The 12,406-nt window shown below is 33.4% G+C and overlaps 1 protein-coding gene across 5 annotated transcripts in view; it reads right to left on the reverse strand.

Annotated features, from left to right (window-relative positions):
- Positions 1-12,406, reverse strand: part of GALNT13 (polypeptide N-acetylgalactosaminyltransferase 13) — a 595,812-nt gene that overhangs the window by 196,666 nt on the left and 386,740 nt on the right. The gene's annotated exons all lie outside the window — the stretch shown is intronic.

The following is a 12,406-nucleotide window of genomic DNA, read 5'->3' on the forward strand; positions in this document are numbered from 1 at the left end:
GAAGGGTCAGAAAGCTACAGCAATGAAGTATATTTCTCAAAGTTGACATTTTCGACATTGGTCTCTAATGAGAGTGTTGGTTACTTAATGTACTGAAACTCACTAAAAAGCCAGGTATTCCTGGCTTGTTGCTATATACAGGGACATTCTTCTTAGTGTGTTTAAAATATTCTTGTATTTGTTAAAGAATAATATTTTCAAAAGTGTTTTTATCATGGTTCAGAAGTTAATTGTTTATTTTTCTTGTGTGTACCTTTATTTCCATCTAATGGTATCACTTACAAAAATTAATTCAAGACGGATTAAAGACTTAAATGTTAGACCTAAAACCATTAAAATCCTACAAGAAAACCTAGGCAATACCATTCAGGACATAGGCGTGGGCAAGGACTTCATGTCTAAAACACCAAAAGCAATGGCAACAAAAGCCAAAATTGACAAATGGGATCTCATTAAACTAAAGAGCTTCTGCACAGCAAAAGAAACTACCATCAGAGTGAACAGGCAACCTACAGAATGGGAGAAAATTTTTGCAACCTACTCATCTGACAAAGGGCTAATATCCAGAGTCTACAATGAACTCAAACAAATTTACAAGAAAAAAACAAACAACCCCATCAAAAAGTGGGCAAAGGACATGAACAGACACTTCTCAAAAGAAGACATTTATGCAGCCAAAAAACACATGAAGAAATGTTCATCATCACTGGCCATCAGAGAAATGCCAATCAAAACCACAGTGAGATACCATCTCATACCAGTTAGAATGGCCATCATTAAAAAAATCAGGAAACAACAGGTGCTGGAGAGGATGTGGAGAAATAGGAACACTTTTACACTGTTGGTGGGACTGTAAACTAGTTCAACCATTGTGGAAGTCAGTGTGGCGATTCCTCAGGGATCTAGAACTAGAAATACCATTTGACCCAGCCATCCCATTACTGGGTATATACCCAAAGGACTATAAATCATGCTGCTATAAAGACACATGCACACGTATGTTTATTGTGGCACTATTCACAATAGCAAAGAGTTGGAACCAACCCAAATGTCCAACAACGATAGACTGGATTAAGAAAATGTGGCACATATACACCATGGAATACTATGCAGCCACAAAAAAGGATGAGTTCACGTCCTTTGTAGGGACATGGATGAAACTGGAAAACATCATTCTCAGTAAACTATCGCAAGGACAAAAAACCAAACACCGCATGTTCTCACTCACAGGTGGGAATTGAACAATGAGAACTCATGGACACAGGAAGGGGAACATCACACTCCCTGGACTGTTGTGGGGTTGGGGGATGGGGGAGGGACAGCATCAGGAGATATACCTAATGCTAAATGACGAGTTAATGGGTGCAGGAAATCAACATGGCACATGGATACATATGTAACGAACCTGCACATTGTGCACATGTACCCTAAAACCTAAAGTATAATAATAATAAAAAAAAAAGAAGACAGAAAAACTTTCTCAATTAGACTGATTTTCCAACAAAACTTATTTCCAATGTGTATTTCTGGATAAGCCCTATAAAATATCATTCACTTCTTTATTTATTAATGGAAATGAAAATGTATACTTTATACATTACTATTTTTGTATAATTTTCATTCAATTTCTTTTTCTTTTTATGCATTTAATTCCTGTCCATCTTTTGGAGTTCCATAATTTTATAATTTCCTTTACTATCCTAGTTCCAATTCATTCAGGATGTCTTGCGAGTACCATTCAGCATTTATTTTTATAGAGACATCTAATACTCTAATATTTTTATCCATATATCATTGTTACATTATAGCTTCTACAGTAACTACTACTAGAGACTTACATTTTGGGACCTCATAAATATTTAGTTTTTACACTAACATAGACTCACATACACATAAATTTTATATATATATATATATATATATAGATGAATAACATAAACAGATAGTATTCATGATTGGTTAGATAGTAGATGAGTATTTTTGTTGGTTTACCAATACAGTATATGCTTACATTCTCCAGAGAAATACTCATATGATGAGATTTTGTGAGGTCATGAAAGAGAAGAAATGAATGTTATTAATGCAAGAGGGCTAGGTTTATGATCCATATTCTAATTCCATAGATGTGGTATTCTGTTCCTCAAATGCCTTTCTTATTCTTGACATAGCTAACTTCTGTCAGTTCTTTAACACTCAGTTCATACATCACCTATCTTCTCATAACTCTAGGATTTGTCTTACCATCTTCTAGATCCTCATGAAATTGCCTAACAAAGCTCATATTTAACTTCTCCAAAATTTTTAGTTTGTTTAGTTCCAAGACAGCTGTTACAAGCTGGCATAGATATTTCATTAGCCAGTAATGGCCAATTATTCTACGAGTTGCACAGATAACAAATAGCATAACCAAAAATATCTAGACAATTTGTATCTTTATTACATTTTAGTCTCTTTACCAAGTTGTATCGAAGCAAATCCATTCTCTAATAACATTATTCACAAGCAACTCTGTGAACCAAACCTGTGAAGAAATGTGATGGGTCTGAGTAGGAGAAAAAGTTTGTATCATAGTTTTCATGACCAGCCACTAATGTTAGTATCTACATCCCTGCATCTTGTTTATGTGAGTTCTATTTTTATTAAGAGAAAAGAATGCTAACATAATTCAAATGTGAATGGACCAACATTTAAGCTTGACTGAATTTAGATGTTTTATTTACAGAAAAACCCCAAATGATACTCTATCTTCAGGATATATTCCTTTATGAGCTCAAATCACTGGAAAACAATAAAATTGATAATTTTCTCTTAGTGCACCCAAGAAACCCACCATCCATTTAAAGGCATTAGTGGATGTTTGCTAAGTCACGGTCTAATGTATCAACTGCTTTGTGTCTACTGGGCAATGCCTTGCAGAATCTAGTTCCTTTCATCTGAAGAAAAAAAAAAGGTTCAGTGCGATTTTATTTACTAATTTATTTTCATTTTAGCTGTCAGGAATATTTGAATAAAGTTATTGATTATTCAGTGTGACTAGTTTATCCCATTTTCCTGTTACTTTATTTCTCTTGCCCTTCATTTTCATCTTTCCTCTCAGTTGCTTTGTTTTGAATCATTTCAATGTGAATTTTCATGTTAGTAATCTCTTAGGATGATTTTAGAAATAATAGAAAAGGTGTAAATAAGTAGTTATGCTTTAAAAATGAATTATGAGTGGTACTGACCACCTCAAAATTATTTTCAAACCATTAGTTTAAGTAATAATTAAATGAATATAAAAGAGAACCAGATATTAACATCAAGTTTTAGTGTATCTAAATAACTTTAAATGCTTTATGTTTCTAAAACTACAAGCATGTCTCCAAATTGAATGTTTACAAGGTAAAACATCATATCAAAGGCCAATATAAAGCTCTTCTCACATTCCAGTTTTCTGAACCAAAAATGTTAATGGAGGAATGTAGTTATTGAAATTATGATGCCTTAAGCTATTGTAATTTTAAGAGTAGTATACAAGTTTTGTTAGTGTTTGCTAATGTTCTTCTAAAGCTTGATTAATGTCTAATTTACCTGTTGTTCACTTATTTTTTCTAAAGGAGCATATGAAGCCAGTTATTTATAGCAGTTAATATTCAAAATAAAATTCTAACACATTTGTTTTGGATAAACAGAATTCTATTAGGAACCATAATGAAATATTATTCTGTAACACCTACTCACCCTGTGCTTTAGAAATATATATATAAAATAGATATGACAGTCTTTAGTAGCACTGTCTCATTGCCTCTTATCTAGAAATATTTTATTCTGTGGTTTAAATTTCAAAAGCCCTTCTTTGAATGAAAATATATGTTTAAACAATGGTTCAAAGCAAAGTGGTGGCCCAGATGACAGAAAAACTAGTTGCAGGCACAGAAGCTAAAAATTCAAGCTATTCTTCAATATGTTTAAGGTTCAGCCTGCACCAAATAGGGAACAAGAGAAACATTTGCTGAACCAAATCATTAAGATTGGTTTGTATTTTTTTGTGGAGACTACACACACAATGTCAGTTTATGATTTCATAGGATTTTTTTAAAAGGCTAATAAATCTCTGTATTATCATTAACAGAGTGATTTATCATATTTAAAGAAAAGTATCCCGCAAAACCATCTCCATATTTCTATTATAGTTTGATTTCTATGACTGATCCAAAAAAAAAACCAGTCAAGTTTTACACACTGACAAATAACCTACTTTCATCAGATTTGTATGAATTCAGTTTACAAAAAGGCAAAGAACTCTAAGAGAAATAAATCAGCTGGATTTTTGTCTAAAATGATTTCTAATAAATCATTATGACTGATGTTTTCACTTGTCAAAATTTGAATTGTGTAGACATTGCTTAGAAAATTCTTTACTTTCTTTAAGTGTTTTTAAAAAGTCTGGATACTATAGGCCCCTAAAGGTTGACAAATTTCATTGCCTCATTTACCATACTATTCTGTTCAATGGGAACCCCTACTTTTCATTTTTCCACTATTTATTATGTCAGCTGTCATTTCTTTCCCCCTTCATTGCTTGTACAAATTGGAAATACATGGATTTCACATGAGAAGACATTTCACTTAGCTATACTCTTCAGGTAAATATACTATTGTTTTCATTGTGATTTGCAAGCAAACGAAAATTGGGGTACTTGAAGTAAATTCGATCTTGTTAATTAAAATACTAGTTACTGACAAAATAGCTTATTTTAAGAGTAATGATAATAAAAATTAATACTGCCATACAGTTTATAAACAGCTTTAATAAGCATTACTTCATTTAATGAATACAGTTGTCCTGAGAGGTAGACTGTTATAATCAGATCAACAGGGGTATTTAAAAGTAACTGGACTATGATATATTGAGAATCTAACCTAAAGTATAGAAGTTTACTGTTAAGTAGATACTTTGAACTATACTTTTCCTTCATTTGTTTCTCTTTGGAGTATGCCTCTCTCTCTCTCTCTCTCTCTCTCTCTCTCTCTCTCTCTGTGTGTGTTTTAATTCTTAATGGCTTTATTAAAGTATAACTAAAATATAATGAACTGCATATATTTAAATTGTACCACTCAATAAGAAGTTTTGTCATATGTGAAACTTGTGAGGCTGTCACCACAATCAAGATAATGAATATATACATTACCCCTAAAAGGTTTCATGCTCCCCTTGGTAATCCCTCCCTGCAATCCTTCCTCTGCCACCTCAATCTCGTGTCCCCAGACAAGCTATCTGATTTCATAGATTAGTTTGCATTTACTAAAATTTTATACAAATGAAGTCATATAGTATGTAATCTTTTTGCCTGGCTTGTTTCATTCAGCATAATTGTTACAAAATTCACCAAAGTTGTAGGGTGCATTAATAGTGTGCACACATTCTTTGTATGGACAAAGCATAGTTAATTCATTGACCTGCTGATGGACATTTGGTTTCTGGCTTTTGGTGTTATAAATAAAGCTGCTATGAATATTGGCATACAACTCTTCGTATGAATATACATTTTCCTTTTCACCGAGTAAATACTCAAGAGTGTTTAAAAAATACTAAAACTGTTTTTTGGAGTTTAGTGTACCATTGTACATTGTCACCAGCATTGAAGGTGCAGTTCTTCCATATCATCACCAGCATGATCAGCCTTCTTAACCTTTCTTTTTCTAATAAATGTGTAGTGTAATCTTGTTGTGGTTTAAATTTCATTTCCCCACTAACTGCTGAGGATTTACTCATTTGCTTATTTGCCATTTGTAGACTTTTCTTAGTGAAGTGTCTATTCAAGTTATTTTGGCCATTTTTTATTGAGTTGAATGTTTTCTTATTACTGAGTTTTGAGAGTTTTTTTTTTCTGGATACAAATCCATTATCAGATATATAATTTGCTAACTTCTTTTTTCTGTCACTGCCTTGACTTCTCATTCTCTTAATAGTGGCTTTGAAAAGCACAAGTTTTTTTTTGTTTGTTTGTTTTTGTTTGTTTTTTTTGAGACAAAGTCTCACTCTGTTGCCCAGGCTGGAGTGCAGTGGCACTATCTCGGCTCACTGCAAGCTCCGCCTCCCAGGTTGAAGTGATTCTCCTGCCTCAGCCTCCCAAGTAGCTGGGATTACAGGCGCCCGCAACCACACCTGGCTAATTTTTGTATTTTTAGTAGAGATGGGGTTGCACCATGTTGGCCAGGCTAGTCTCAAACTCCTGACCTTAAGTGATCTGCCCACCTTGGCCTCCCAAAGTGCTAGGATTACAGGCGTGAGCCACCACGCCTGGCCTGAAAAGCACAAGTTTTTAAATTTTGATGATATCTAATTTACCAATACATTCTCTTATGACTCATACTTTTGGTGTCATATCTAAGAAATACTTGTCTAATCAATGGTTACACAAGTTCTTCTCCTGTGTTTTCTAATTTTATATTTTTACATTTTGAATTAATATTTTCATGGTGTAAGTTATGGATTGGAGTTGCTTTTCCCCCCACATAGATATTCAGTTGTTCTAATAATATTTATTGAAGCTACTCTTCTTTCTCTGCTAAACAGCCTTTGCATATTTGTAAGAAATCAGTTGTCCATATATGTGTAGGTTTATTTCCAGATTTTCAGTTCTGTTCCTTTGTCTGTCTTTATGTCAATAACACACAGTCTTGATTATTATAGCTTTATAATAAATTTTAAATCCTACTTTGTTAATTCTCTAACTTTTTTCCTTATTAATGCATTTTTAGCTATTATACATCCCTTGTACATCTATATGGATAGAATCAACTTGTCAATTTCTACCTAACAAAATAAGTAAATTTTATTTACTACTGCTTATCAATATAGGTTCAATGCAATAGTAAGTAAATACAATACACTTAACTATTGCATTGAATCTATATTGATATGCAATAGTAAGTAAATACAATACACTTACTATTGCAGTGAATCTATATTGATCTGACGGAGAATTGCCATCTTAATATCATATTGAGTCTACTAACTATTAATAAATAAGAGTATTTATCTTCATTCATTTAGGTCTTCTTTAATTTCTCTCAGTAATATACAGTAGTTTTTAGCATAGAGGTCTTGAACATCTTTTGTCAGATTTATCACTTTCTCATATTTTTTACATTATTTTAGATAATGTTTAATATCAGTTTTCTGCTGTTTGTTGCTAGTGTATAGAAATAAAGTTGACTTTTATACATTGTTCTTATATTCTACAACCTTGATAAGAAGACTGTCTTATTTGTTTCAGCAATATTTTTGTAGATTCCATTGGATTTTGTAGATAATCTTGTCTTCTCGAATTATAGTCTTAATTTTTCCTCCCTAATATGGATGGCTTAATTTATTCTTCTGACCTTGTTGCTGTGCCTAAAACTTCCAGTATAATGTTAAGTAGATGTAGCAAGATCCAAAATCTTTATTCCTGATCTTAGAGGGAAAGCATTCAATGTTTTAACATTAAATATGTGTAGGTTTTTTTGTTCAAACCCTTTATCAGGTTGATGAGTTTTCTACAAATAGTTTGCTCAGGGCTTTTTTTTGTTTGTTTTTCTTTTTAAATTCAGGAGTAGACTGAGTTTGTTATATACTTTTCTTGACTCTATTCAGATGATCAATCAATTTTTTTTTAGTTTCTTGATATGGTGAATATACTTTGATGGATTTTTGAATGCTAAACCAACCTTGCATTTCTGCAATGAACTCTACTTAATCAGATATATTATTTATTTGACATACAGATAAACTTGATTTGCTAATTTTATTTAGAATTTCTGCATCAATGTTTACCAGGAATATTAATTTTTAGTTTTCTATTTTTGTAATGACTTTGTCAAGTTTTGGTATCTGTGTAATGCTGATCTCACAGAACGAATTGGGAGGTAGCACCTCCTTTCAATTTTGTGGAAGCATTTGTTTGTTTGTTTGTTTTGAGACAGTTTTGCTCTTCTTGCCCAGGCTGGAGTGCAATGGTGCAGACTTGGCTCACTGCAACCTCTCCCTCTTGGGTTCAAGTGATTCTCCTGTTTCAGCCTCCCAAGTAGCTGGGATTACAGGTGCCCACCACCACACCCGGTTAATTTTTGTATTTTTAGTAGAGACAGGGTTTCATCATGTTGGCTAGGCTGTTCTCGAACTCCTGACCTCAGGTGATCTGCCCTCCTCGGCCTCACAAAGTGTTGGGATTACAGGCATGAGCCACTGAGCCTGGCCTGAACTCTTCTTATTTCTACCCAAAACGTTTGGTAGAGTTCACCAGTTAGGTTATCTGGCCATGGAGTTTCCTTTGTAAAAATTATTTTCAAAGTATCAAAAATTATAAATTTTTAGAATAAATTTCATTTATTTACTAGATACAGGGCTGTTTGGTTCTTTCTGTGAGCTTTGACAATTTGTATCTTTTAATGAAGTTGTCCATTTTATCTAAGTTGTCAAGTTTATTGGCATAATGAGAGTGATAATGTTCCATTCCAATCCTTTTAGCCATCTGTAGAATCCATGGTGGTCATGTCACCTTTCTGATTTCCAACATTGATAATTTGTGTCATCTCTCTATTTTTCCCAAATTTGGCTAAAATATCATCTATTTCATTGATCTGAAGGAAACAAATTTTGGTTTCATTGCTTTTCCATATATTTTTTTTATCATATAGGTATCATATAGATATGGAATATTATATATATTCCTTTTATATTTCATTTATTTCTGCTGTTATCTTTATTATTTCCTTTTTTGTAAATAATTTGGCATTAAAACTCTTCTTTTTCTAGTTTCTGAAGGTGGAAGCTAAGGTCATTGATTTTAGATCTTTCTTGTTTTTTTTTTCTTTTCTAATATAGATATTTAGTGCTATAAATAATTCCTAAGTTTGCTTTAGTGTCACTACACATTTTGATGTGCTATGTTTTCATTTTCATTACATTCCAAATAGTGGTAATTTTACTTGTTCTTTAATCTGTGGGTTTTGTTTGTTTGTTTGTTTTTGACAGAGTCTCGCTCTGTTGTCCAGGCAGAAGTGCAATGTCATGATCTCGGCTCACTGCAACCTCCGCCTCCTGGGTTCAAATGATTCTTCTGCCTCAGCCTCTCGAGTTGCTGGGATTACAGGTGTCTACCACCATGCCCAGCTAATTTTTTTTTTTTTGTATTTTTAGTAAGGACAGAGTTTCACCATGTTGGCTAGGCTGGTCTCGAACTCCTAACCTCAGGTGATCTGCCTGCTCGACCTCTCAAAGTGCTGGGACTACAGGCATGAGCCACCACATCCAGCCTATCCACGGGTTTTTAAGACGTATGTTATGTAGTTTCTCAATATTTCCTCTACCCCTTACCTCATGAATCAATCTGTCTGGAGGATACAGGTACTATTGACTTTCCTGAGTCATCACTGGGCAATGAGACTTCTAATCTTTTCTGAAGGTTCTTTCCTCAGACATGGATTGTTTCCTCACACATGTGCGAAGACACAGCTGAATACTCCCACAGAAATCTCTGTATATCTCTTGAATGCTCTGCCCAGAACTCCATTAGTCTGTTCACCAAATTCCAGCAGGCTTGGTCTCCCCAAACACTCAGCTTCATCTCCTCAAGTCATGGAGTCTGTCAGGATCCAGCCCTTTTATCGCTAAGGCCTAGAAACTTTCACAAGGCAGTAAGCTGAGGCAATTGTAGGGCTTTCCTTGTTTGTTTCCCATCTCTCAGGGTGACTGCTGCTCAATGTCTTGAAAGTGTTATTTCATGTTTTTTTGTCCATTTTTTAATTTATTCAGGTGAATGATGGGGAGAATGGTAAATCTAGTACTTGTTACTCCAAGTCTAGATGATACATACTTTAAAAAATTAACTCAACAACTGTTTCATTCCAACTGATTTGTGAGTGTAGAAAAATGTTTTCCACCCTAGATTCTTAGATGTCAGTAATTAACTCCAAGGATGTTGTGGAAGTATAAAAAGTATTTTTTTGCGTATTTTTTCTTTTCCTTTTTAAAATTTAATATATTTTTTGAGCAGGGGAGCCTTAGAACTACAACTCAACTAATACTTAGTATAATTATACTTTAATGCATATTGCATTTCTGGGTTTAAATGACTTTTTCTGTACATTCTCTCTTGTGATTAACCATGATCAAAGCCAAATTATTAAAGGTAAGAGTGTTTTTAGGTGATTCTCAGGAATGTTATGACTTGCCCAGAGTTGCACAGCTTATAACAATCACCACGACAGCTGCCATGTATGACACACTTTATGTGCTGAGTGGAGTACTCAGCACAGTCTACATAATCTCATTTAATCTTTCTCTAAAAATATGAGAAAAGTACTGTAATCTTTCTTGTTTTAGAGATGGACACACTAAAGCTTAGAAGATGTGCTATCTTACCTAAGCTTACACAGATGGTAAGTGCCAGAGCTGGGTGTTGAATGCAGGCTATCTGAATCCCAGTCCATACTTGTAACCATTCATGGCTGTGAGACAGATTTCTGTGTCCTTTGGTGTCATCAAGCTCTTTTATTTATTTTTCCCATGCTCTGAGTTGATTGGATAGTGGCAGTTTTCTTCATTTCAGAATGGGCAAAATGATCTGTACTCTTGGGAATGCTGCTCCCCATGATATTGCTTATAAAAGACAACGACTTTTGGCTTATAAAAGACAAGGATGCTTGTTGGTTGATACTTATCCTGAAACAGGGTTATTATTTAAAGATAGAGGATACTTTTTGATGGTAATTCTTAATTTTCTTGGTTCATTTTATCACTATTTTATTTGAGTATCAATTTCTCAGTTCCTGTCTAAAATTTCAACCCCTATGTATCCTCCAAAATCCAACATCCCATATAATCTTTCCTTCCTTATATTTTTTCTTTAACACCTATAACTGATATTTTAATAAATTTTACTTATTTTATTTATTGTCTGTCTCTTTCGTTAAAATATAAGTTCCATAAGAGCACAAAGTTTTGTCTGTTCTGTTCATTACTGTATCCCTAGAACATATATAACACTGTCTAAACATAATTAATTAACACTTAGTTTAGACAGTGCTGTTAGGATTTATGTTATTGCAGTGATTGTTGTGTAATGCAGTAGGGAGAAATATTTGAAACAGCTTTCAGAAGCATTAAGATCTAACTGCTGTTCTCTGGTAGATATACCTGATATTCTCACTGCTATTGAATGTGTATAATCTTCCATTAGAGGCTATAGCCTATAAGAGGAAGATAAGATTACAGATGAGAGAACCATCTCAGAATTGTGGAGGAAGCTTGTATTTGCACGTTAGCTTCTTTCTTTCTCCTAATAATACCATCAACTGTTAGGTTCGTTATGTCATGGAGAGATGAACCTTAATGAGGAGGTAACAGTATGGTATTTAACAGCACAGTCCTTGGTGTCAGAATGCCGCGGGTCAACTCTTAGCTATTTCACTTACTAGCTAGTATAAATACTAATAGTCACTATTATTATATGCCAAGGATCTTTCTCCTAAGGTTTCAAGAGATTTTTAAACCCTTTGAAACTGTATTTAAATCTGTTGTCTTTAAAAGGTTGGAAACATCTTTCTTAGGAAGTCTACAGCTTTCATAAAATTTTCAAATGTTTTTAAGTACAACGATCAAGTGATATTTTACAAATAAATCTTTGCAATGTATTCCTTTGGTTTGGTTTCAAATACCTTGAGGTCAGTCAGAATCTTAATATTTTGCAAGTCCTAAATATTTCTATCTTTTTTACTTAGACTAGAATCTATGTAGATCACAGCTACAAAACCACAATAACTTCACTATTATTATAATCACCTTTTTACAGTTGAGTTTATGTTCGCCTATACTCACATGACAGAGATAAAAAACACACACATAAATTTATAAAGGAAATTATCGCATTTTCTTGACAATAACACCTATGCATCTCTGTCATAGGAATGTAGTTCTTTGAGAGCAAAGAAGCATCATGCTTTCTTTACTCATCTTTGTAGCGTCAGCACCTGGAAACATATCACTTGCTCAATGTATGTTTGTTGTGTAATGATTGAGCTGGATATTAGATTCAAACCCTCTGATTATAAATACTGAACATATTCTCATTTTGTCAAGTCATGAAATTAAAGAGAGATGAGGGGTCTCAATCTTTTGTTAATGCACTATTCTAGCATTTTTCCTTATTCAGTGTCTACCTCAGCTACAGTACAAACTATTAAGCAAACATATTCATGTCACAGAGAAGAAAGTAAAACATAAATTAAGAGTCTAATAAAAAGCAAAATACATATTTCGTTTCTATTAAAGTCATATGGAAACTAAAGATAATAATACATTTTAAAACACTTGATATTGTTTTAAAATAGTCACTGATAAGTATTTTATTTCCTAATAATCCCAATAACCAATCACAGA

Source organism: Nomascus leucogenys, chromosome 17 (assembly GCF_006542625.1).
Source record: "Nomascus leucogenys isolate Asia chromosome 17, Asia_NLE_v1, whole genome shotgun sequence".
NCBI classification, from domain to species: Eukaryota; Metazoa; Chordata; class Mammalia; order Primates; family Hylobatidae; genus Nomascus; species Nomascus leucogenys.